General features: G+C 37.4%; 1 long non-coding RNA gene across 1 annotated transcript; it reads left to right on the top strand.

The window, feature by feature from the left end:
- Positions 1–16,870: 16,870 nt before the first annotated feature.
- LOC141390850 (uncharacterized) lies at positions 16,871–20,981 on the top strand. The gene is made up of 5 exons (XR_012409498.1): positions 16,871–17,012; positions 17,098–17,499; positions 18,360–18,795; positions 18,855–18,939; positions 19,023–20,981. It is a non-coding gene; the product is annotated as an uncharacterized lncRNA (long non-coding RNA).
- The last annotated feature ends 4,671 nt before the right edge of the window (positions 20,982–25,652 follow it).

The following is a 25,652-nucleotide window of genomic DNA, read 5'->3' as shown; positions in this document are numbered from 1 at the left end:
TGAACTCAACTATTACAGACGTATTGGAGGTATCAATTGTTAAAGTCCTTTTAGACAATAAGCAACTACATTTTATTATAAAATACCCTAAGCCTAGTTTAGAATGTAAGAAAATCATTATTTTTCCTGTTCAACAAAATGGAACAGCGCTGCACCTCCCTAACAACAATGTTGCAGATTGCGGAACCCGTAAGTTGGCAATTAGAAACTGCAGCGCTACTCTAACATCAACATTTTGTCAAGAACTAACAGAAACAACATGTGCTCAACAGATTTATTCAGGCGTTCAAGCCCATTGCAGTACGCGACCTAGTCACCTTGAGCCTTTGGTAATTATTGATGATGGCGTCATGATTCTTAACGATAACACCGCAGTAATCAACAACACACATGGTTCTGCAACCACAGTTCGCGGCACATTCCTAATTACCTTTGAGGACGAAGTTATTGTTAATGGATCCACTTACAGAAATCGAAAAGGTATTATAATGAAAAAACCTGCGACGGCCTCAGTAGCAATTCTCAATATCACGAGTCACCATGACATACTAAGTCTTCCTTACCTGCAACGATTAAGCATAGAGAATCTTCAGTATATCAACGACGTAAAGGAAAAGGCAATGATTGGTCCTGCAATTTCGGGGCTAACAACTGCAGTCTTAATTTTTGGTATTTTCATGGCTCTTAAATTGCGGAAGAAGCAAGAGGTACAGAACATCGACATTGAAGCTATCATCGAGAGCTACAGGAGGTCCGAGGACGGCCCTCACTTGAGTGTGGGAGGAGTTAACACAGTCTCCATCGGCTCACCCTAATATTTGAATAATAATAATAACTGCAATGTCAGCAAGAGACATTGTTCACCAATAACCAAGCAAACATTCTGTAATGCAACACCCCACGGGTAGCAGTTCATCAACAGTCAACATCAACATTCTGCAATACAACACTCCACACGTGTAGCGGTGTCAGCAAGTTGTTGAAGACATTAATGATTATAAGTATCTGTTTGTTAGAAGTAAGTTTAGTTCTTAACAGAATTCAATTCAATAAAGTTAACTTATATATGTATGTATGTATTTGGTGTGTTTGTCCTTGTCTTCTGTGGGTGCATGAGCACAAATAAAACTGATGTTGAAAAATTTAGCTTCTGTACGAATTGTAGCAAGTCTTTCAATCACTGGAATGAAGCCGGATACCAAACGCCGACAACAAATCCGCAACCAAACCCATTATTTTAATGGTAGCTGTAATACAGTGGTCACCTTTAGGTGTTGTTTTAACGCCTTTCCAAATCCATCTTATTTCATGTATAGGACATGTATTTTTCACGTATATCTTCCAGTGCGTAAACCGCACACCTATAAATAGTCGGAACATTCTAGGGCAGTTTCGCAGTTTATGATACATAAAACGTTTGCGGGGATCTTCAACTATAGAGGGGGTTGTTTTCTGTTCCATCATAGTACGATGGTTTGGAGGGATGGGTTATTAGCCCAATGGGCAACTAAAGTTTTTAACGTTCTTATGAGTAAACATGCTAGCTCACTACCCTTAACGGATGTTAAATGTAGCTCCCAAGATGACCACGGTGTGCTCAGTGTCCATTGGGCGGAGCAGAACGTTTTATTTCCTCCACTGTCAAGTTTTCTCGGCACCGGAGTTGTTTTTGTTTATAATTTTACGAAATCTACATACTTACATACATTTCTCGTCATAATCTGCTGTTGCATTTGCATACCACATTTCATGATCAGACGTCAATGTTAATTAAATGTAATTAACATAGTTCTCTGCTTCTTTTCTTACAGCCCATGTATGTATGACATCTCTTAACATTCCAGCATAAACACACATTTATCATCACCTCATTAGTTTATTTGCATCACACATTCCCCGTTCCATTTTCACCATTTCACATTCTCCAGTCCATCTGCTTCCAACTAAATTACCATTTCTCTCACTATTTTATACCCTCCACCATAGGATGGGGGTATATTAAGTTTGTCACTACGTTTGTAACTACTCGAAATAATCATTGTAGACCCCACAAAGTATATATATTCTTTATCAGCGTGCAATTCTACATCGATATAGCCATGTCCGTCCGTCTGTGGAAATCACTCTAGCGTCCGAACGAATTGACGTAGGTTGATGAAATTTTGGGAAAATATGTTATATTTACGCTTTCGTATAGCCCCCATACAAAATGACGCGTGACGCGTCGTCGTTTTAAGGAATTTTTAAGATATTTGGCCCATTTTACCACCGAATTGGTTGCAATTCGGTACTTTGTTTCTACAGAGGCCAAAAAATATTCCTACCAAAGTTGGGTTATATAGGTCCACGTTTTGGTATAGCCCCCATATAAGGCCCAATACAAAGTACGCGTCATTTTAATATATTTTGAATGTATTAGACCCATTTGACCACAGAATTGGTTGTAATTTGGTATTTTGTGTCTTCAGAGGCCAGAAAACATTCCTACCAAAGTTGGGTTATATAGGTCCACGTTTTAGTATAGCCCCACATAAGGCCCCTTATAAAGTACGCGTCATTTTAATATATTTTGAATGTATTAGACCCATTTGACCAAAGAATCGGTTGTAACTTTGTATTTTGTGTTTCCAGAGGCTAAGAAACATTTCTACCATAAAATGTTTATATAGGCCCACGTGTTGATATAGCCCCCATAATACAATATCTCCCGATTTTCGATATTTTGAACGTTTTAGCCTCATTATCACACCGAGATGGCTGAAATTTGGTATTTAGTCTTCTTTAGGCGTATAAAACTTTCCCCCAGAAAGGTATAGGTCCACGCCATCATATAGCCCCCATAGAACGGTACCATCCGAATTTCGGTATTTTGAAGGTTGTGGCCACATTAATCCACCGAAATGGATAAAATTTGTGGTGGAGGGTATAAAAAGTTCGGCCCGACCGAACTTAACGCTTTTCTTACTTGTCAATATCTCCAATCCCTTTTTTACAATAACCGCATGTTTACCTATCTCACAATATTTTCAATTCTCTGAACATTACATTTGTTTCGCTCAATTATACATTCCAATATAACCTATATTTATATTTAACCCTAATATGTTCTTTGGGCACTACAGTTCACATTCCGTAAATCATTATTTTCTGACGAAAAACTTTTTGTAATATGTGACACTATTGTGGTGCAATTGATTACATTGTTTTTTCCAGTCAAATAAACATATTTACATCGATAACGATTATTTATCTAACTATTTATCTATCCATATCAATAGTGCAGTGAAAGTGCTTTTTTTGTTCCGAATAGAACGGCCATACAAGGGTTAATATCACATCTGATGCTAGCTATATTGTTCATATTTGCATCGTTTCTTTTGTTCCTCCTCAGTGAATATTTTCATATTTAACATTCTCTGAGTGAGATCAAACACAGTTGTGAATCCAGCTCTCTTGTGAGAGAATTATTGTTTAATTTCCAATATTCCAAAAATTTCTCATTGATTTCCAAAGACCTACTTTTGATAGAAGTCATCGACTTCATTTCGTTAATTGCATAGATCAGCTGTTTTATGACGTCACTTTTATGCCTCAACGAATCTTAAAGTGAACAACCAACCTATTTGTATCTCATAGGTAGCTGTAGCGAATTTTACAATAATCCGAGAAGAGCCATCCAAACATACTACTGATATTCCTCTACATTCAGTGCATAAATTTCTTAAAAATAGTTCAAATTGCTTTTTAATCATTTGCCTGCAAAAAGGATACAAATTTTTCTTATTTTTGTCTGAGCAAAAATTGCCTCATAATTTAGTGAGTACATCCCGTATTTGTTTAGGTGGCTCCAACCGAACACTTATTCCATAATACGAGTTACTATAGATTTCTAATTTTTCTCAGTCATCGAACTTTCTTTCTGATTTTGGAAAAAACACTTGTACCTCATTTGCTATTTACTCGATCAGGATTAGATTGTATATATACGACAAAAATCATTCCTTATAGTACAGTCGAGGATCCATACGTGCGTGTGCTTGATTCTTGCTTCTGATTCTTTTCATTAACTTAATCCACCAAACCCGCTATGTCTTTGGGAATCCTCATACGTCTCTCGGACAGACTAGTCAAGTTTGAGGCTGGTCTGAACGACAAACAGTCCCCTCCAATCTCTCAATATGTCCTCGAAACCCACAGAGAGGAAGTAAAGAAAGAATTTGGGGCGGCTCCGTTAGGCGTACGAACAATGCCTTCTTGATGTGGAGCTCGAAGAGAATAAAGAGCTTGATAAAGATGAGTCCAAAGCGGACGACAGCCAACAAGCTTCCAAAACAGATACAATAAAGTTCAAGTATATGTAGTGCCTATGCAACGTACTGCCGCTGTGTAGCTCAGTTGGGTGAAGTGTCTCAAGACGTATCTCCTCTTCCTGTTACTCCAATTCCAACCCAACAACATGGTTTCAAGCTCCCACCATGTGAGATTCCTATTTTCAGCGGTGACTATCCCTCATGGCCCAAATTTCGGGACATTTTCACCGCTGTTTGTATAAAAAACACAAGACTTAGTTTGGTGGAAAAACTATTCCACTTAAACCGAGTAACGAAAGGGAACCAAAGGTTCCTCTTACTAATGAAAATTTTGACGTTGCCTGGAAGAACTTTTGCTCTCGGTACGAGAACAAAAGGGTCCTAGTCAATATCCTGCTAAAAACTTTATTCGGCATTCCTAATATTCAAACAGAATCTACCACATCCCTAAAGAAATTTCAACGTGACATCAACTCATGTATATCACTGTTGAAGTTATATGAGGTCGACGTTGCCAGCTGAAACCCCATTTTTGTATTTGTCTGTTCCAATCGTCTTCCTATGCGACACTTACCTTGTGGGAACAGTCTCTCACGGACAAAGCCGTTATTCCAAAATGGTCCCAACTCGATTCCTTTCTAACCAATCGTCATAGAACGCTCGAGTCGGTAACAGAAATACGTCGAAAGACGTCATCGGTTAACAATTCCATCCAAAAACCTTGCACTTCCAAAGATAATTCGAAAAGCATCAAATCCTTTCAGAACAATGCTGCAGATTTCAAATGCAATCTATGTCCTAAGGAATCCCACGTCATACGAAAATGTCCAAAATTTCTACAGATGGACACTAATCAGAGGATAAACGAGATTAAGAATTCTAACCTTTGCCTAAACTGTTTTTCAAGAGGACACAGTCAAAAGTGGCACCAGCAAATTTTCTTGCTACAAGTGCTCTAAGCGTCATAACACGCTTATTCACCGCGAACAAGAGAACGTAAAACCCGTTCAGTCCCACTTCCCACTTCCTCAAACACATATCTACTACAGTCCACTAATTCCGGAAGTGGAGTAGTCCAAACGTGTTTCTCCAGTCATTCCGAGGGAATATTGCTAGGTACTGCAGTGGTTAGGATCATTCACAATGGCTTATCATACACCGCTAGAGCACTAGTAGATTCTGGTTCACAAGGTACTTTCATAGCCGAAAAACTATTTAACTCCCTAAGGCTTCCTGGATCCTGACCGGGCCTATTCCGTCAAAATCGATCCAAACTTATTCCTCCATCGTGTCATATTTCAATGAAATCGCTTCGGGTAAGCAGATTTCACGTTTTTGGGAGGTGGAAGAATGACCTTGTTGCTTTAATCCTTCAATGGAGATTTTTCCGATATGTCTTCAATGGAGACATAACTAAAATGTGTAGGCAAATTATCGTTAATTCCAAAGACACCCACTTCCAACGCATCCTATTTCGAAGAAATCCAAACGAAAGAATCCAAGATTATGAACTTAAGACAGTTACGATTGGGGTTAACTGTGCGCTCTTCCTCGCCATCCGCACGATCCTGCAACTAGCAGACGATGTCGAATCGCAATATCCATTAGCTTCCGATATATTGCGAAACTCGATGTATGTTGATGATGCTCTTGCGGGAGCACACAATGTCTCTGTTGCAATAGATACAAAGAATCAAGTTTTTAAAGCATTGGGTTCAGCAGGATTCTCAATGAGGAAGTGGACATCCAATAACAAGAAAATCCTTTCTAATATTCCGTCCAATCAACTCCTAAACGAAGAATTCCTTGAGTTTGATTCAAATAGTACTGCTAAGACATTAGGCATACGTTGGAATGCCGCATCGGATTCTTTTTTCTTTTCTGTAGTACAATTTCCCGAAACACATTGCTACACAAAAAGAAATATCCTTTCACAGATCTCCAAGCTATTTGATCCAGCGGGCTGGCTGGCTCCATGCATTGTTACTGCCAAAATAATAATGCAAAAAATCTGGGTAGAAGGTACTGAATGGGATGAGGAGGTTTCCCATGAATCTTTACTAATACCCTCATATAAATGCCATTCGTATTCCTAGATGGTTCAATTATTCTGCCGACTGTGAGATCCAGTTTCACGGGTTCAGTGATGCGTCCGAAAACGCATATGGCGCTGTCCGGTACGTTCGTATACAAAATCGTAATGGCGTTGCTACGCACTTAGTCTTCTGTAAAACCAAAGTAGCTCCATTAAAGACCATATCCATACCCAGATTAGAACTTTGCGGCGCTTCCTTGATTGCTGAAATAATCGATCGTTTTGTTCCTCAGCTACATGACCCAGAGTACTCCGTATACTGCTGGACTGACTCCATGATTGTATTATCCTGGCTTTCAAAACCACCCTGCTTTTGGACAATATTTGTCGCAAATAGGGGTTCTAAAATTATACAGATCATAAACCCATCAAATTGGTATCACGTTCGCTCCAAACAGAATACTGCAGACTTAGCTAGTCGTGGGGTCAGTCCCCAAGAATTGCTAGGGAATGCATTGTGGTGGCATGGGCCAGATTGGCTTCAGAATTCAGAAGAAAACTGGCCAAAAGCGGCAAACACTATTCCGATAGAGGTTGAAATAGAAAGGAAAAATGTCAAAGTACATTTCGCTTACTTTTCGGCATTTGACGACATCCTCGAAAATTTCTCTTCTCTCCCAAGATCACTTCGTGTGGTAGCCTACATATATCGGTTCTTCCACCACACTCATCCCAAATTTCGAAACAATCCAAAACCTCATTCTTCGACGATATCTTCATCCGAAGTCCGAAACGTTCAGGGGAAACTAATCACCATGACACAGAAAGCTTATTTTCCGGATGAATACATGGCTCTAGTAGTAAAAAAAGAAGTGACATCATCCAGCTCAATCCTAAGCCTCAATCCATTTCTCGATATAAACGATACCATGAGAGTTTGTGAAAGACTCACGTCATCTCCTGATCTGTCTTATGATGAGAGGCATCCCATTATACTCCCATACCACTGTCAATACTCTCGCTTACTGGTAAGATTTGTCCATCAAATATCGCTCCATGGAGGAAACCAATTAGTCCTTCGTCTTATAAGGACACAATATTGGATTATACGTGTTAAAAACCTCATAAAAACAACTCAAAATAAATGCAAGCCTTGTCTATTGTACAAGCACCGATGCCAAAAACAAATAATGTCCTCCTTACCCCCCGAAAGGTCCGAGATCTTCAGGCCTTTTACCCACACAGGCATAGAATTTACAGGGCCGTTTGACATAAAAAGTTATTCTTGCAGGTCATACAAGCTATCAAAAGGCTATGTCTGCGTATTCATATGTTTCTCCACAAAGGCTATCCACCTTGAAGCCACTTTTTATCTTTCCACTGCCACTTTTCTAGCTGCCTTTAAGCATTCAAGAAGCAATAGATTTGAATTACGCCCATCAAAATGTACAATGGCATTTTATCCCGCCTTGAGCACCCCACATGGGTGGGCTCTGGGAAGCTGGCGTTAAAAGCTTTAAGTTCCACTTCCGTAAAATTGCTAGCAACCTTACACATACATACAAAGAATTTCAAACTCTACTGGCAAGGATTGAATTCTGTTTGAACTCACGGCCATTGTCTCCAATGTCCCAGGAACCTTCAGATCTTTCAGCACTGACTCCTGGACTTTTCCTAATTGGTGATCCTTTGCTCGCCCCAATTGATCCAAAAATTGAGGAATCTCCGAGGTCTTTGAATAATCAATGGCAACGACAAAAACTCATCCATCAAACTTTCTGCAACAGGTGGAAAGAAGGATACCTCAAAGAGTTGCACAAACGATACAAATGGAAGAAGCAATTCACAATGGCTTATCATACACCGCTAGATCACTAGTAGATTCTGGTTCACAAGGTACTTTCATAGCCGAAAAACTATTTAACTCCCTAAGGCTTCCTGGATCCTGACCGGGCCTATTCCGTCAAAATCGATCCAAACTTATTCCTCCATCGTGTCATATTTCAATGAAATCGCTTTGGGTAAGCAGATTTCACGTTTTTGGGAGGTGGAAGAATGACCTTGTTGCTTTAATCCTTCGATGGAGATTTTTCCGATATGTCTTCAATGGAGACATAACTAAAATGTGTAGGCAAATTATCGTTAATTCCAAAGACACCCACTTCCAACGCATCCTCTTTCGAAGAAATCCAAACGAAAGAATCCAAGATTATGAACTTAAGACAGTTACGATTGGGGTTAACTGTGCGCTCTTCCTCGCCATCCGCACGATCCTGCAACTAGCAGACGATGTCGAATCGCAATATCCATTAGCTTCCGATATATTGCGAAACTCGATGTATGTTGATGATGCTCTTGCGGGAGCACACAATGTCTCTGTTGCAATAGATACAAAGAATCAAGTTTTTAAAGCATTGGGTTCAGCAGGATTCTCAATGAGGAAGTGGACATCCAATAACAAGAAAATCCTTTCTAATATTCCGTCCAATCAACTCCTAAACGAAGAATTCCTTGAGTTTGATTCAAATAGTACTGCTAAGACATTAGGCATACGTTGGAATGCCGCATCGGATTCTTTTTTCTTTTCTGTAGTACAATTTCCCGAAACACATTGCTACACAAAAAGAAATATCCTTTCACAGATCTCCAAGCTATTTGATCCAGCGGGCTGGCTGGCTCCATGCATTGTTACTGCCAAAATAATAATGCAAAAAATCTGGGTAGAAGGTACTGAATGGGATGAGGAGGTTTCCCATGAATCTTTACTAATACCCTCATATAAATGCCATTCGTATTCCTAGATGGTTCAATTATTCTGCCGACTGTGAGATCCAGTTTCACGGGTTCAGTGATGCGTCCGAAAACGCATATGGCGCTGTCCGGTACGTTCGTATACAAAATCGTAATGGCGTTGCTACGCACTTAGTCTTCTGTAAAACCAAAGTAGCTCCATTAAAGACCATATCCATACCCAGATTAGAACTTTGCGGCGCTTCCTTGATTGCTGAAATAATCGATCGTTTTGTTCCTCAGCTACATGACCCAGAGTACTCCGTATACTGCTGGACTGACTCCATGATTGTATTATCCTGGCTTTCAAAACCACCCTGCTTTTGGACAATATTTGTCGCAAATAGGGGTTCTAAAATTATACAGATCATAAACCCATCAAATTGGTATCACGTTCGCTCCAAACAGAATACTGCAGACTTAGCTAGTCGTGGGGTCAGTCCCCAAGAATTGCTAGGGAATGCATTGTGGTGGCATGGGCCAGATTGGCTTCAGAATTCAGAAGAAAACTGGCCAAAAGCGGCAAACACTATTCCGATAGAGGTTGAAATAGAAAGGAAAAATGTCAAAGTACATTTCGCTTACTTTTCGGCATTTGACGACATCCTCGAAAATTTCTCTTCTCTCCCAAGATCACTTCGTGTGGTAGCCTACATATATCGGTTCCTCCACCACACTCATCCCAAATTTCGAAACAATCCAAAACCTCATTCTTCGACGATATCTTCATCCGAAGTCCGAAACGTTCAGGGGAAACTAATCACCATGACACAGAAAGCTTATTTTCCGGATGAATACATGGCTCTAGTAGTAAAAAAAGAAGTGACATCATCCAGCTCAATCCTAAGCCTCAATCCATTTCTCGATATAAACGATACCATGAGAGTTTGTGAAAGACTCACGTCATCTCCTGATCTGTCTTATGATGAGAGGCATCCCATTATACTCCCATACCACTGTCAATACTCTCGCTTACTGGTAAGATTTGTCCATCAAATATCGCTCCATGGAGGAAACCAATTATTCCTTCGTCTTATAAGGACACAATATTGGATTATACGTGTTAAAAACCTCATAAAAACAACTCAAAATAAATGCAAGCCTTGTCTATTGTACAAGCACCGATGCCAAAAACAAATAATGTCCTCCTTACCCCCCGAAAGGTCCGAGATCTGCAGGCCTTTTACCCACACAGGCATAGAATTTACAGGGCCGTTTGACATAAAAAGTTATTCTTGCAGGTCATACAAGCTATCAAAAGGCTATGTCTGCGTATTCATATGTTTCTCCACAAAGGCTATCCACCTTGAAGCCACTTTTTATCTTTCCACTGCCACTTTTCTAGCTGCCTTTAAGCATTCAAGAAGCAATAGATTTGAATTACGCCCATCAAAATGTACAATGGCATTTTATCCCGCCTTGAGCACCCCACATGGGTGGGCTCTGGGAAGCTGGCGTTAAAAGCTTTAAGTTCCACTTCCGTAAAATTGCTAGCAACCTTACACATACATACAAAGAATTTCAAACTCTACTGGCAAGGATTGAATTCTGTTTGAACTCACGGCCATTGTCTCCAATGTCCCAGGAACCTTCAGATCTTTCAGCACTGACTCCTGGACTTTTCCTAATTGGTGATCCTTTGCTCGCCCCAATTGATCCAAAAATTGAGGAATCTCCGAGGTCTTTGAATAATCGATGGCAACGACAAAAACTCATCCATCAAACTTTCTGTAACAGGTGGAAAGAAGGATACCTCAAAGAGTTGCACAAACGATACAAATGGAAAAAGCAATTCACAATGGCTTATCATACACCGCTAGAGCACTAGTAGATTCTGGTTCACAAGGTACTTTCATAGCCGAAAAACTATTTAACTCCCTAAGGCTTCCTGGATCCTGACCGGGCCTATTCCGTCAAAATCGATCCAAACTTATTCCTCCATCGTGTAATATTTCAATGAAATCGCTTTGGGTAAGCAGATTTCACGTTTTTGGGAGGTGGAAGAATGACCTTGTTGCTTTAATCCTTCGATGGAGATTTTTCCGATATGTCTTCAATGGAGACATAACTAAAATGTGTAGGCAAATTATCGTTAATTCCAAAGACACCCACTTCCAACGCATCCTCTTTCGAAGAAATCCAAACGAAAGAATCCAAGATTATGAACTTAAGACAGTTACGATTGGGGTTAACTGTGCGCTCTTCCTCGCCATCCGCACGATCCTGCAACTAGCAGACGATGTCGAATCGCAATATCCATTAGCTTCCGATATATTGCGAAACTCGATGTATGTTGATGATGCTCTTGCGGGAGCACACAATGTCTCTGTTGCAATAGATACAAAGAATCAAGTTTTTAAAGCATTGGGTTCAGCAGGATTCTCAATGAGGAAGTGGACATCCAATAACAAGAAAATCCTTTCTAATATTCCGTCCAATCAACTCCTAAACGAAGAATTCCTTGAGTTTGATTCAAATAGTACTGCTAAGACATTAGGCATACGTTGGAATGCCGCATCGGATTCTTTTTTCTTTTCTGTAGTACAATTTCCCGAAACACATTGCTACACAAAAAGAAATATCCTTTCACAGAGATCCAAGCTATTTGATTCAGCGGGCTGGCTGGCTCAATGCATTGTTACTGCCAAAATAATAATGCAAAAAATCTGGGTAGAAGGTACTGAATGGGATGAGGAGGTTTCCCATGAATCTTTACTAATACCCTCATATAAATGCCATTCGTATTCCTAGATGGTTCAATTATTCTGCCGACTGTGAGATCCAGTTTCACGGGTTCAGTGATGCGTCCGAAAACGCATATGGCGCTGTCCGGTACGTTCGTATACAAAATCGTAATGGCGTTGCTACGCACTTAGTCTTCTGTAAAACCAAAGTAGCTCCATTAAAGACCATATCCATACCCAGATTAGAACTTTGCGGCGCTTCCTTGATTGCTGAAATAATCGATCGTTTTGTTCCTCAGCTACATGACCCAGAGTACTCCGTATACTGCTGGACTGACTCCATGATTGTATTATCCTGGCTTTCAAAACCACCCTGCTTTTGGACAATATTTGTCGCAAATAGGGGTTCTAAAATTATACAGATCATAAACCCATCAAATTGGTATCACGTTCGCTCCAAACAGAATACTGCAGACTTAGCTAGTCGTGGGGTCAGTCCCCAAGAATTGCTAGGGAATGCATTGTGGTGGCATGGGCCAGATTGGCTTCAGAATTCAGAAGAAAACTGGCCAAAAGCGGCAAACACTATTCCGATAGAGGTTGAAATAGAAAGGAAAAATGTCAAAGTACATTTCGCTTACTTTTCGGCATTTGACGACATCCTCGAAAATTTCTCTTCTCTCCCAAGATCACTTCGTGTGGTAGCCTACATATATCGGTTCTTCCACCACACTCATCCCAAATTTCGAAACAATCCAAAACCTCATTCTTCGACGATATCTTCATCCGAAGTCCGAAACGTTCAGGGGAAACTAATCACCATGACACAGAAAGCTTATTTTCCGGATGAATACATGGCTCTAGTAGTAAAAAAAGAAGTGACATCATCCAGCTCAATCCTAAGCCTCAATCCATTTCTCGATATAAACGATACCATGAGAGTTTGTGAAAGACTCACGTCATCTCCTGATCTGTCTTATGATGAGAGGCATCCCATTATACTCCCATACCACTGTCAATACTCTCGCTTACTGGTAAGATTTGTCCATCAAATATCGCTCCATGGAGGAAACCAATTAGTCCTTCGTCTTATAAGGACACAATATTGGATTATACGTGTTAAAAACCTCATAAAAACAACTCAAAATAAATGCAAGCCTTGTCTATTGTACAAGCACCGATGCCAAAAACAAATAATGTCCTCCTTACCCCCCGAAAGGTCCGAGATCTTCAGGCCTTTTACCCACACAGGCATAGAATTTACAGGGCCGTTTGACATAAAAAGTTATTCTTGCAGGTCATACAAGCTATCAAAAGGCTATGTCTGCGTATTCATATGTTTCTCCACAAAGGCTATCCACCTTGAAGCCACTTTTTATCTTTCCACTGCCACTTTTCTAGCTGCCTTTAAGCATTCAAGAAGCAATAGATTTGAATTACGCCCATCAAAATGTACAATGGCATTTTATCCCGCCTTGAGCACCCCACATGGGTGGGCTCTGGGAAGCTGGCGTTAAAAGCTTTAAGTTCCACTTCCGTAAAATTGCTAGCAACCTTACACATACATACAAAGAATTTCAAACTCTACTGGCAAGGATTGAATTCTGTTTGAACTCACGGCCATTGTCTCCAATGTCCCAGGAACCTTCAGATCTTTCAGCACTGACTCCTGGACTTTTCCTAATTGGTGATCCTTTGCTCGCCCCAATTGATCCAAAAATTGAGGAATCTCCGAGGTCTTTGAATAATCGATGGCAACGACAAAAACTCATCCATCAAACTTTCTGCAACAGGTGGAAAGAAGGATACCTCAAAGAGTTGCACAAACGATACAAATGGAAGAAGCAAAAGGAAGATTTACAAGAAAATATGATGGATATAGTTCGAGACGAAAATCTTCCACCGAATCTCTGGCGGCTAGGTAGGATTTTCAAGGTTGATCCTGACACTGATAATCGCGTACGAGTCGTAGAAGTTAACAATGAAAGGGGCATCATAACGAGGCCCATTACCAAACTGGTCGTCCTGCTAATTAACTAGAACTCTTCACACAACCATTATATCACAAATCTCTGTTCCATAAATCCCAACTCACCATCCCATCATATTCTATCCTAGTTGACAATGCGCACCAACATATCATCTAAAGGATCGAAAGATGCCAACCATAAGTATGTGTGCAGAATATGCAGACGAACCCATCAATTAAGGAAGTGTAAACGATTACTTGATATGAACGCAAAGGACCGTCTTTAATATGTATGGGTGTTGCCGTAATTGCTTGGCACACAAGGAACCTGTTTCACAACCACTGGATGCAAGCATTGCAAAAAACCACATCACACTCTGCTGCATATCAACCCTAAACTAAAAATCAGAACCGAACGCCAGAAGCATAATAATGATACCTCAGCTCAACGTAGTTCCGCCGAAAGAAGTCCGGTATTGAAACCGACTAAAACACGTAGCAACCAGCCACCATCAAATCAGTCATCGAGTACATCTTTGTCCGCACTGTTAAAGCAAAATGTTGTTACGATCTTCCTACCGTGGTTGTAAAAATCGATTGTTCCAATGGGGTTTTTGAATTACGTTGTCTGTTAGCCTCCGCTTCAAAATACAGTTGCATCGCTTCAAAGACAGTCAACGACTTGCAGTTAACTACCCTAACATTAAGGGATGAAACCATTTGCGCTGTCACCCTGGTATACACTTACGATCCCAACATCCAAGTCGAAACAACACTACGTGTAAATCGGCGCATCTCAATACACACTCCGGGTAAATCCTTGCCTAAGTCTATCACTTCGAAATACAACAATCTAATGTTGGCTGATAAAAATTTCTATATATCGGGTTCCGTAGATATAATTCTTGGCGTTGATATTTACTCCCGTATCATAAACGAAGGTATTTTCCACCGTTCGGGCCATCCAACCGCCCAAAATACCATATTTGGTTGGACAATTTATGGCTCATACACTCATTGAAATAACAGTCGCTCAACTTTCATAATATTAAAACTGGGTTACACTGAAATATGCAAATCAATTTTATTAACACATACTATTGTAGATACTAAGATACTTAGTACATACTATGATTTAACAACATTTTCTCTATAATTCTACTTAAAATCTCTGAATGAATTCAACATGGCTATATATTTGAAATATGTGAAAGCATGATTGAACTTGGAAGCATTCCTATGCAGTAGTACTGCAAGGGGGGCCGGAAATGTTTATGTTCAAATAAACAAAATTAGAAACAGTCGTAAATAATCCTAATGACACCTACCCATTGTGAATGAATCTCATCATTCCTTACCAATGGTTATAAAACTGTATTACCAACTGTCAAAACCTTTTCTGACCAACTTCAGTCATACTTAACACTTCCGTCAAAACCTAGAAAGTATCCTTCTCTTTTTATATCAACATCCATACTGGTAAGACGTGTTCCAAATAAATACATTGTATCCAACACAACACCTGATTCTGACTTGTGCTTTGCCTATTATTATTTCATTTCATTATTGGAATATCGTTCTCAACTAAATCTGGTGGAGACGCAGGGGCAGAGGTTACTGATTGCAGAATGGCTCAGTTAGTGTTCCACTTCGATTGCTATTAATTCCCACTCCTATATACACACAAACAACCACTATGTTCGAAGGGTATTAAAAGTTGGTATTGGCCAAAAAGCTTGTAACGCATCAAAATAATGGTCGTAGACCCATACATATACATTAGGCCTCGGCGATTTGAAAAGCTTAATGGGCCCTTCGCGTTTCTGAGTCCTGCGATTGAACTGAGCAAAAAAGTCCACTAGACCATAGGTCTACGGTGAAAATCGGACCTCCCGATTTTGACTTTAAGTATTTTATCCACGTTTTTGGACATTTTGGCATATAACGGCCAAACCATTGAAATTTTCAATCCAACATAAAGAAAAAATTGTAGCCAAGACAGTAATTAAGAACTCTCTAATACATCGCAAAGGCATTGGAATGCTCCTTCGGGCAGTTTTGGCCTTGAGAAGGTACAAACTTTTCGGAAAATGTCGATAAATGGCACTGTGCTACAAAAGTTGACCAGAGAAATATTCAAGCGTTCTGAAGCAAAATTCTATCGTTTTGGGATCCATGTACAACGAAAATGCCTTAACTTCGTTTGGGTCACTTCGCTTTATTTTTTTAACGGTAAAAGTAGTGAAAAACTGGATTTTTTACATTTTTAAATTTAAACGGGCATATCTTCTTTTTTCACAACGGATTTCTACTGATCCTTCTTCCTTTTAAAGGGGTGATAAATATATTTCGAACAAGTTATTATTTTCTTTAAATCGGTTAACAAATGGCTAATGTATAGTGGTTTAAGTCTGAAAAACCCCACAAAAGAACTATAACTGAATTTCTCACAATTTTCAAAATAAATATTGAACAAAACAAAAAACATTATGTTTTTGAAAATTATGAGAAATTTAGTTATAGTTTTTGTTTTGTAGGGGTTTTCCGTTATAAGCCAAAATGTTCAAAAAACGTGGATAAAAGCTTAAACTCCAAATCGGCAGGCTCGATTTTCACCGTAGACCTATGGTCTAGTGGACTTTTTTGCTCAGTTCAATCCCAGGAATCAGAAACGCAAAGGGCCCATTAAGGTTTTCTTCCTTCCATACAAATCGCTCCGGCCTAATATACATATATACCAAAATGAATGTCTCAACGAGCTGAGACCTTCCATCTTTCCAACTGTACATTGTAATCAGGCTTCAGGTGGCAATTTTGATCGGATCGACACCAAATTTTGGGTGTTGATGAGGGTACCGGAGGGGAAGAAGCCTATTTATATTGGTGATGGTCACATAATATTCAGGGATCGGAATGGGCAAAAAACTTATTTAGAGAACATGTCAACGTCTTATTCCAAAGCAAATATCTCAGCGTCTTGTAGGGGCGCATGTAGATATGTGGTTTGCACATATCTGCTCTGATAATTATCAGCTCTCCTGTAAAATAACATTCTAGTTACAATTGCTATGTAAGATATGAATCTGCAATGTTGCTATAAGTGTAATACAATCTACGATCTGTAATATTCTATTTTTAGATGAGTTCATAATTGTTATATTGATGCTTCCTCTTCTCTTTTGCTGTGATAATCTCTCAAACTGTTACACTGGCTTTGATACTGGGTAAGGTTAACAAACGTTAGCTGATATTTTTTATTATCTGAGTGCTAACAGTCTTTTTGTGTATGTCCACCTCCACTATTCTCAGGTTTCTTCTTTCCCTGGTTCATTGTACGGCTACCCCCTTTTGGTCCATAAGCTGTTCTTTCTAGGATAGAGATCGCAAACAAATTTGTCACTGTTTAATGGCAGTCAAAACCTCAAACGTGGTTGCAGTGCGGTTGCTTAATCCGTAGTGAATCGGGGATGAAGTATATATTTTTAGTTTGCGTTGTCATTTACCGGGAATTAAACCATTGAAACAGAAGAAAATCAAAATTTTAAATACTTTTGGTTGCACAATTCAAAAGAATAATTATTTTAAATATTAAATTTTTTTAAATGATCGCTAGTTAAGCAAATTACCTAAATAAGTTTGTTGTTGTTTCTCGAAAAATGCTAAAAAGAGTAAGAAGCAGTCGAAAGTGAAACAAATTCAAAAGAGAGTGATGTGTGTATGTGTCTTAAATCTGAAACGATTGATGAAACAAAGACTTGGTACTATAAATACTAGAATCTTGCTAACTACGGGAAAACCCCATCTATAAAAAAACCATAAAACAACCTAAACAGTGGTCATAAAATCGGACCTCCCGATTTTGACTTTAAGTATTTTATCCACGTTTTTGGGCATTTTGGCATATAACGGCCAAACCATTGAAATTTTCAATCCAACACAAAGAAAAAATTGTAGCAAAGACAGTAATTAAGAACTCTCTAATACATCGCAAAAGCAGTGGAATGCTCCTTCGGGCAGTTTTGGCCTTGAGAAGGTACAAACTTTTCGGAAAATGTCGATAAATGGCACTGTGCTACAAAAGTTGACCAGAGAAATATTCAAGCGTTCTGATGCAAAATTCTATCGTGTTGGGATCCATGTACAACGAACATGCCTTAACTTCGTTTGGGTCACTTCGCTTTATTTTTTTAACGGTAAAAGTAGTGAAAAACTGGATTTTTTACATTTTTAAATTTAAACGGTCATATCTTCTTTTTTCACAACGGATTTCTATTGATAAATATATTTCGAACAAGTTATTATTTTCTTTAAATCGGTTAACAAATGGCTAATGTATAGTGGTTTAAGTCTGAAAAACCCCACAAAAAAACTATAACTGAATTTCTCACAATTTTCAAAATAAATATTGAACAAAACAAAAAACATTATGTTTTTGAAAATTATGAGAAATTTAGTTATAGTTTTTGTTTTGTAGGGGTTTTCCGTTATAAGCCAAAATGTTCAAAAAACGTGGATAAAAGCTTAAACTCCAAATCGGGAGGCTCGATTTTCACCGTAGACCTATGGTCTAGTGGACTTTTTTGCTCAGTTCAATCCCAGGAATCAGAAACGCAAAGGGCCCATTAAGGTTTTCTTCCTTCCATACAAATCGCTCCGGCCTAATATACATATATACCAAAATGAATGTCTCAACGAGCTGAGACCTTCCATCTTTCCAACTGTACATTGTAATCAGGCTTCAGGTGGCAATTTTGATCGGATCGACACCAAATTTTGGGTGTTGATGAGGGTACCGGAGGGGAAGAAGCCTATTTATTTTGGTGATGGTCACATAATATTCAGGGATCGGAATGGGCAAACAACTTATTTAGAGAACATGTCAACGTCTTATTCCAAAGCAAATATCTCAGCGTCTTGTAGGGGCGCATGTAGATATGTGGTTTGCACATATCTGCTCTGATAATTATCAGCTCTCCTGTAAAATAACATTCTAGTTACAATTGCTATGTAAGATATGAATCTGCAATGTTGCTATAAGTGTAATACAATCTACGATCTGTTTTTAGATGAGTTCATAATTGTTATATTGATGCTTCCTCTTCTCTTTTGCTGTGATAATCTCTCAAACTGTTACACTGGCGTTGATACTGGGTAAGGTTAACAAACGTTAGCTGATATTTTTTACTATCTGAGTGCTAACAGTCTTTGTGTATGTCCACCTCCACTATTCTCAGGTTTCTTCTTTCCCTGGTTCATTGTACGGCTACTCCCTTTTGGTCCATAAGCTGTTCTTTCTAGGAGAGAGATCGCAAACAAATTTGTCACTGTTTAATGGCAGTCAAAACCTCAAACGTGGTTGCAGTGCGGTTGCTTAATCCGTAGTGAATCGGGGATGAAGTGTATATTTTTAGTTTGCGTTGTCATTTACCGGGAATTAAACCATTGAAACAGAAGAAAATCACAATTTTAAATACTTTTGGTTGCACAATTCAAAAGAATAATTATTTTAAATATTAAATTTTTTTAAATGATCGCTAGTTAAGCAAATTACCTAAATAAGTTTGTTGTTGTTTCTCGAAAAATGCTAAAAAGAGTAAGAAGCAGTCGAAAGTGAAACAAATTCAAAAGAGAGTGATGTGTGTATGTGTCTTAAATCTGAAACGATTGATGAAACAAAGAATTGGTACTATAAATACTAGAATCTTGCTAACTACGGGAAAACCCCATCTATAAAAAAAAAACATAAAACAACCTAAACAGTGGTCATAAAATTGTTAATTGGCATACGAACGGCAAGAAATAATTATCACAATTTTTTGATGCAAATTGCTGAGATTTTTGTAATGACTTCAAGTTCTTTGAGGAATACTATGGTGAACAGGTTGGGTGGGCTTGCGTGCGATTTTCACCTATGCACGTGTGAGTCGATGGAATTTCTCTTTTGAGTATTTCAGATTATAAATGACCTCAAGCCAAACGAATAGAAGAAGAAGATACTGTTGGAGCAGATAATTTTATGTAATTTTTGTTCGTTTATATTGTATTTTATTTTGTATTTGTTGGGTCTTTAATTTTTATTTTAATTTAAAATAATTTTAATTTTACATATTATACGGCCCAACTTACAGGGTGTTTTTGTAAAAATGCTTGCCTGTCACACGAACCGTTCGTACTAAAACGTATACGTTCAAAATTTGGTTCTTGTAAAATTTTACGAACCATTCGTTTTCATCTGAAAGCTTTCGTCTATTTCATAAAAGCTTTTATATTTCAGGGTTTCCATGATACTTATTTTGTGAATTTTGCACAGGCATCTGCACGTAAAATGTGTTACTTGATGGCAACCCCGATAAACAGATGAAAACCAAAAAATAAGAAAAAAAATGTAATCAAATTTGTCCAAAAATAATTGTGATAATATGAAGAAACGGATGTACATATACGCATGTGCTTCTATGGAAATTAATAAAATTGCATTCCCTTCCAGTTTTCGTGTGTTTTGTGCCATTTATTACTCAAATTATTTAATTTTCATTAAAAACGATGGGTCTTTTCCATTCGTTTATTTTTGACGTATTCGTTCGTCTGATTTTGTTACGAAAACTAAAAAAATTACGAAAATAAAAAGCTTTCATTTGTTTGTCACACGAATAAAAACGTCAACCGCTATGAAAACCAAATTGTGTCTTCGTTCATGAAATCGACGAACGAATGGGCAAAAACTTTTTACAAAAACACGCTGTTAATGTTTTGTTTGTTCGTCCCACCCTAATGTGCAGGTTTAAGTTTGTGTATTTTGTCAGGAATACATTTTCTGATTTCGTTTTGTGCTGTATCCGTCTCAACGAGAAACAATAACAACAGTACCTACATAGGTTAGGCATTCGTCTGTTATTAGTTTCCTCGTCCGTTTTGTGTTGGATGGGCAATCACAATAACAACACTGTTGTTATGATTATTCGTCAGTTCTGTATGTATGTATGTTGACATACATGTTAGTAACTGTGGCCCTTCGCTTTGTTTTGTTTTGTGCGAATATTCTGGTTTCTAATGTTTTGAGCGGTTCATTGTTATTTCGCTCCCTCTTTGTTATGTAGCCCTACAAAGGGATAAACATATCATATCTATTAGTTGACATTTAACCGGCTAAACAAACAAATAAATAAATTGTGAATTTTCAAAACGAAATAAAACAAGTGTTTTATTAATTCGTTCGGGCGCAAATAAATTAAATTTTCTGTGCAAACAGATACTAATCAAATGATGATGATTATCTGAACTTTTCTACTTTCAGTACGTGAATACTATTTGTCTAGGTGTCTCTTTTTATCACTTGTGTTTGCAAATTGGAAAGACATATTTGGAGATAATTCTGCTAACGATTTAACCCAAAGATTTGGAAGTTAAATACACTCTGTTTAATGTCAATAGCACATTTCAAATTGCTTTTTGTTACTTCAGTTTAGTCGATATCCGTGGAAAAACGTCGGGAAAGTTTATATATCTTGGTTTGAAATTTTACGATTCTTTAAAATTGGAATAAATAAAAGCTATTTCAAGTTTAAAACGCTAAAATTGGTCGAACTATGCCCTTATGAAAGCTGTGGACTTTAATTGTTTATAATACGTTAGCAGTTTGGCATAAATTGACAGTTTATTCTTAGTCTTATAAAAAACTAAAGAAAAACGAAGGAATGAAGAGAGATGGTGCAAAATAAACTTGAAATTCAACTGAAAATTGGGTATTTTTGATCGAGAAACTTCAAATTCCTACGACTCCTATTCCATAATACGGGTAAATTATGGCATTAAGATAAGTTAATCACTTAAATATCAGGCGATTGTTATTGCTCTGGGTCTGAGCCATATACTATCAAGAAAATCGAGGTCCTTCCTATACACAGAAAGAAAATAAGTTAGATTTCTTACACAGACATAAACTGGAGATAACCTTAAATTTTGTGCCGCAATATTTTGTACTTTCCGATTCCATGAGGCGGTAACCTCGGCAATGCAGATGGTCTATTAAGTTCTTCTCTTCCTGGAGAACCAAGAAGTGAATGTTCCTGCCATCGAGAACCTGCAAATAATGATTATTTTGCCTCAGGAAATGTCTACTGGTTTTTCCTTATAATATTCATTATACCTACCACAGAAATTCCACCTAGTTTTAACTTATCTTAATACCACCGTTGACCCGTATTATGGAATAGAAGTCGTAGGAATTTGAAGTTTCTCGATCAAAAATACCCAACTTTCAGTTGAATTTCAAGTTTCTTTTGCACCATCTCTCTTCATTCCTTCGTTTTTCTTTAGTTTTTTATAAGACTAGGAATAAACTGTCAATTTATGCCAAACTGTTAACGTATTATAAACAGTTAAAGTCCACAGCTTTCATAAAGTCATAGTTCGACCAATTTTAGCGTTTTAAACTTTAAATGGCTTTTATTTATTCCAATTTTAAAGAATCGTAACAGTAGCATTCAAAATTTACATTTTTACTCAAGTTATTAAAAAATGTGCCATTCCGATGAAACAATTTAAACCGTATAAATTTTGGGATTTTTGAAAGAAAATTAAAAAAAAATTATAACGGTAGTTTACCGAAGCCAAACTTTCTGTTGAAAGATACTTCATAAAATTACAAACCAAGATATATAAACTTTCCCGAGGTTCTTTCACGGATATCGACTAAACTGAAGTAACAAAAAGCTATTTGAAATGTGCTATTGACATGAAACAGAGTGTATATCTTCTCTTAGCTAATGCGTCTTATAAAAGTGACCGAAAGAGCGTTAAAAAGCGACTGGTGTGATTTAAAAATAAAACAATTTGATTGAACCAAGCTCATTCTCTTTTTTTAGCTTTTTTTACTCCTTGTGCAGAATCCCTAGCGCCTTACTTTAGACCAAAAAAGCGAATGTTCACACTTATTTATTTTGTACAACGTTGAACATATAAAACCCATTAGTCAATCTGAGTATTATATTGAACGGCGATGCAATGGATATAAAGTTCGGGAACGCAAAAATGGAAAAAACGTCAAAAAACCTGGAACAAACGTCAAAGTCGGCGTACCAGCCAATCAGACACCGGCATCCATGTTACTATTTTTTACACGCTTATATTTGTCGAGTAAAATGTTTTTAAAGAGAACGTCATTCAGCGCCATTTTCATTTAAAGAGATGTGAACATTTTACAACTTTTTTGTGTACGGGAACGGTTTTTCGGGTAAAATGTGTAAAAGTCGTAAAAATTGTAAAAACTTTTTAGTTCGGGCACAAAGCTAATGCTGACGACAGTTCCTGAGTAATTCATCTAAATATGTAAAGTAGTAATAAAATATAATAAAAAAGTAGAAATATGAAAAATAATTACAATTATACACATACATACATATGTTCCCACAACATCCCTGAAGGTACAAGGGAGACTTCTCTCATATCAACGAGTGCACGCCGATTCATATTGGCTCAATGATATGGGACCTACAGTTTATCGCCGAGTCCGAACGGTGTGTCTCACGACACCACTTGTAGAGAAGTTCTTCATGGCTGAAATACTCAGGAAATGTCGCCAGCATTACTGAGGGGGAATTTTGCCACCGTTGTAAATTTGATGTTGCTTGGCCTGGGATTCGAACCGCAGACCTTATGAGTGCAAGGCGGACGTGCTAACCATTGCACCACGGTGGCCCCCAATTACAATGATAATAAAACAATAAAAAAATAAAAAAAACAAATAAAATATATTTTTTCGTCAATGCCAATTTTATCGCTTTTTAAGCTTCCAGTTGTGACGGAAGCGACAAGCCAGTTAGGGCCGCAAAAGTGGACTGTCGTAGCAGGCACCACAATCACTTTTAAGTGACCATTCCGTCAATCAGGCGATAAAAAAAATTTTGCAGGGAAATCAGGTATCGGCATCATATCGATAGCATACTTTAATGGGTTGAATTGTGTGAGTGAACAGATCAACTCTTTTAACTTGGCCGAGAGCAAAAAGAATGCCCATATCTGAATTAAACACATTTTGGTGTAATGTGTTTTATAGAAAAATGCAGCAGGGTCAATTCCATTTCAGGAAATTGCGGGGATGGTATTAAATATGCTTTCCGTTCCAACAATGCATGTGTAGAAAGTGCCTTTTCTATTATGAACTCTGTAAAAACTACATTTTAAAATTAAATGCAGTACGAGTTATTATTATAAGCTATATTGAGAATAAATACTTAATTTTCTAACAACTCCAATTGTTGTAAAAATTTTGACTCACCTCGTTCATTATAAAACTTTTAATTTTTTTGCGATTTTAATTATAATGACGAATATCACAGATTTGGTTGGGGATTTTTCAAAAACAAAGCCTGGCTATGAAAGTAGAAAATCCCGTCTTTACAATGATGCAAAGTAGCTTGGAGTAGGTGACCAATAGATCGCAATAGTCGGTAATATATCCCATTTTTTAAAATCACGCTACAATTCGCAATTTTGATCGGATCGTCTCGAAATTTTGGTGGTTAATGGGGGCCCGGAGGTGAAGAAGTCTACTGATTTTGGTGATGGCCGAATAATATTTAGGGATCGGAATGGGCAAAAAAACTTATTTGGAGAAAAAGTCAACGTTTTATTCCAAAGCAAATATCTCAGCGTCTATAAGGGGGATACCAAGGCTTTTGTTTGTAAAATAAACAAATTTTCGGAATGAAACCACTTATGGTTTCTCAAGTGGAATTACCTTTTTTTTGGAAACATGTCACATAAAAATAATAAAAAATATTGTTTTATAAACAAAGTCACATTTAATTTCACTTTTTTATCAATTTATTTAAAAAATTCGCACATTTCCATTATTTCTCAATCAACGAAAACAATTATTAACAAAGTATTGTCACATATTTTTTTTCGTGAAAATCACTTTTATCTTCAAACAAAAATTTACTAGTTGTAAAAACTAAACAATCTGGTATTACGAATGATAAATTAAAGCGAAGATAAAAGAGAAAAAAATGAAAAACTCATACAAGATATTTTTCAATTACAAAAGCTATAGAAAAATTGAAAATGCAATAAAAATTAACCTTCTTTTCGCGCAAAGAAAGCTCTCTTTAAATACAATATTTTCACAATTCCCACTTCTACACTGTTTTCTAAGCATATGTTTTGGTTTTGCTTCTTTTGATTCCTCTAATGTTGCCATATATTTTTGTTATAAATAAAACGATTTTCGAAATCCACCAAATCGATCGAAATCTGATGAAGCTAATACAAAAACGATCGAAATGAAATTACGGAATTGAAACCATTCCTATCGGAATCTGTGACATGCCTGTATATAGGCTCTTAACCCACTTAAAGCCACTGGCTGTTAAAACGCCACCAAAAATGGTTGCAAAAATCGTTATAGTATTTTCTGTTATCTGTTATTTCACTCCTATAAAGTTAAATTTTTCCTACGTATTTCCACGCATTAGGCTTAAAACGCAAGCATGTCAAAATAATCGAATTTTATAGTTTTCGACTTTTGATGAAAAATTTAAATATGCCATAAAAATTAAATGAAAAATGTTACATTTATATAACATTAGGGCTTTGTTAGGCATGTAGTAAGAGTATTTTCTCAATCAAAAGGCCCGATTTACAGGAAAACTATTAGTTTTATAGAAAAAAGATATTTCTTAAGAAATGCTTAGAAAGTCTCAAAAATAAAATTTTCATACAAAAGGCGGTCGTTAGTTTATTCAATAACACAAATAAATTAACAAGAAATAAAGTTCCTAACATTTTAAATGACAAATTTTAACACTTTAAATAAATTACAAATTACTTATATGTTTTTACTTGGTATTAAAAATTGGAAAGAG

Source organism: Musca autumnalis, unplaced genomic scaffold (genome assembly GCF_047663935.1).
Source record: "Musca autumnalis isolate F117 unplaced genomic scaffold, ASM4766393v1 scaffold_1, whole genome shotgun sequence".
NCBI lineage: Eukaryota > Metazoa > Arthropoda > Insecta > Diptera > Muscidae > Musca > Musca autumnalis.
This window is presented reverse-complemented; position numbering and strand designations above follow the sequence as displayed.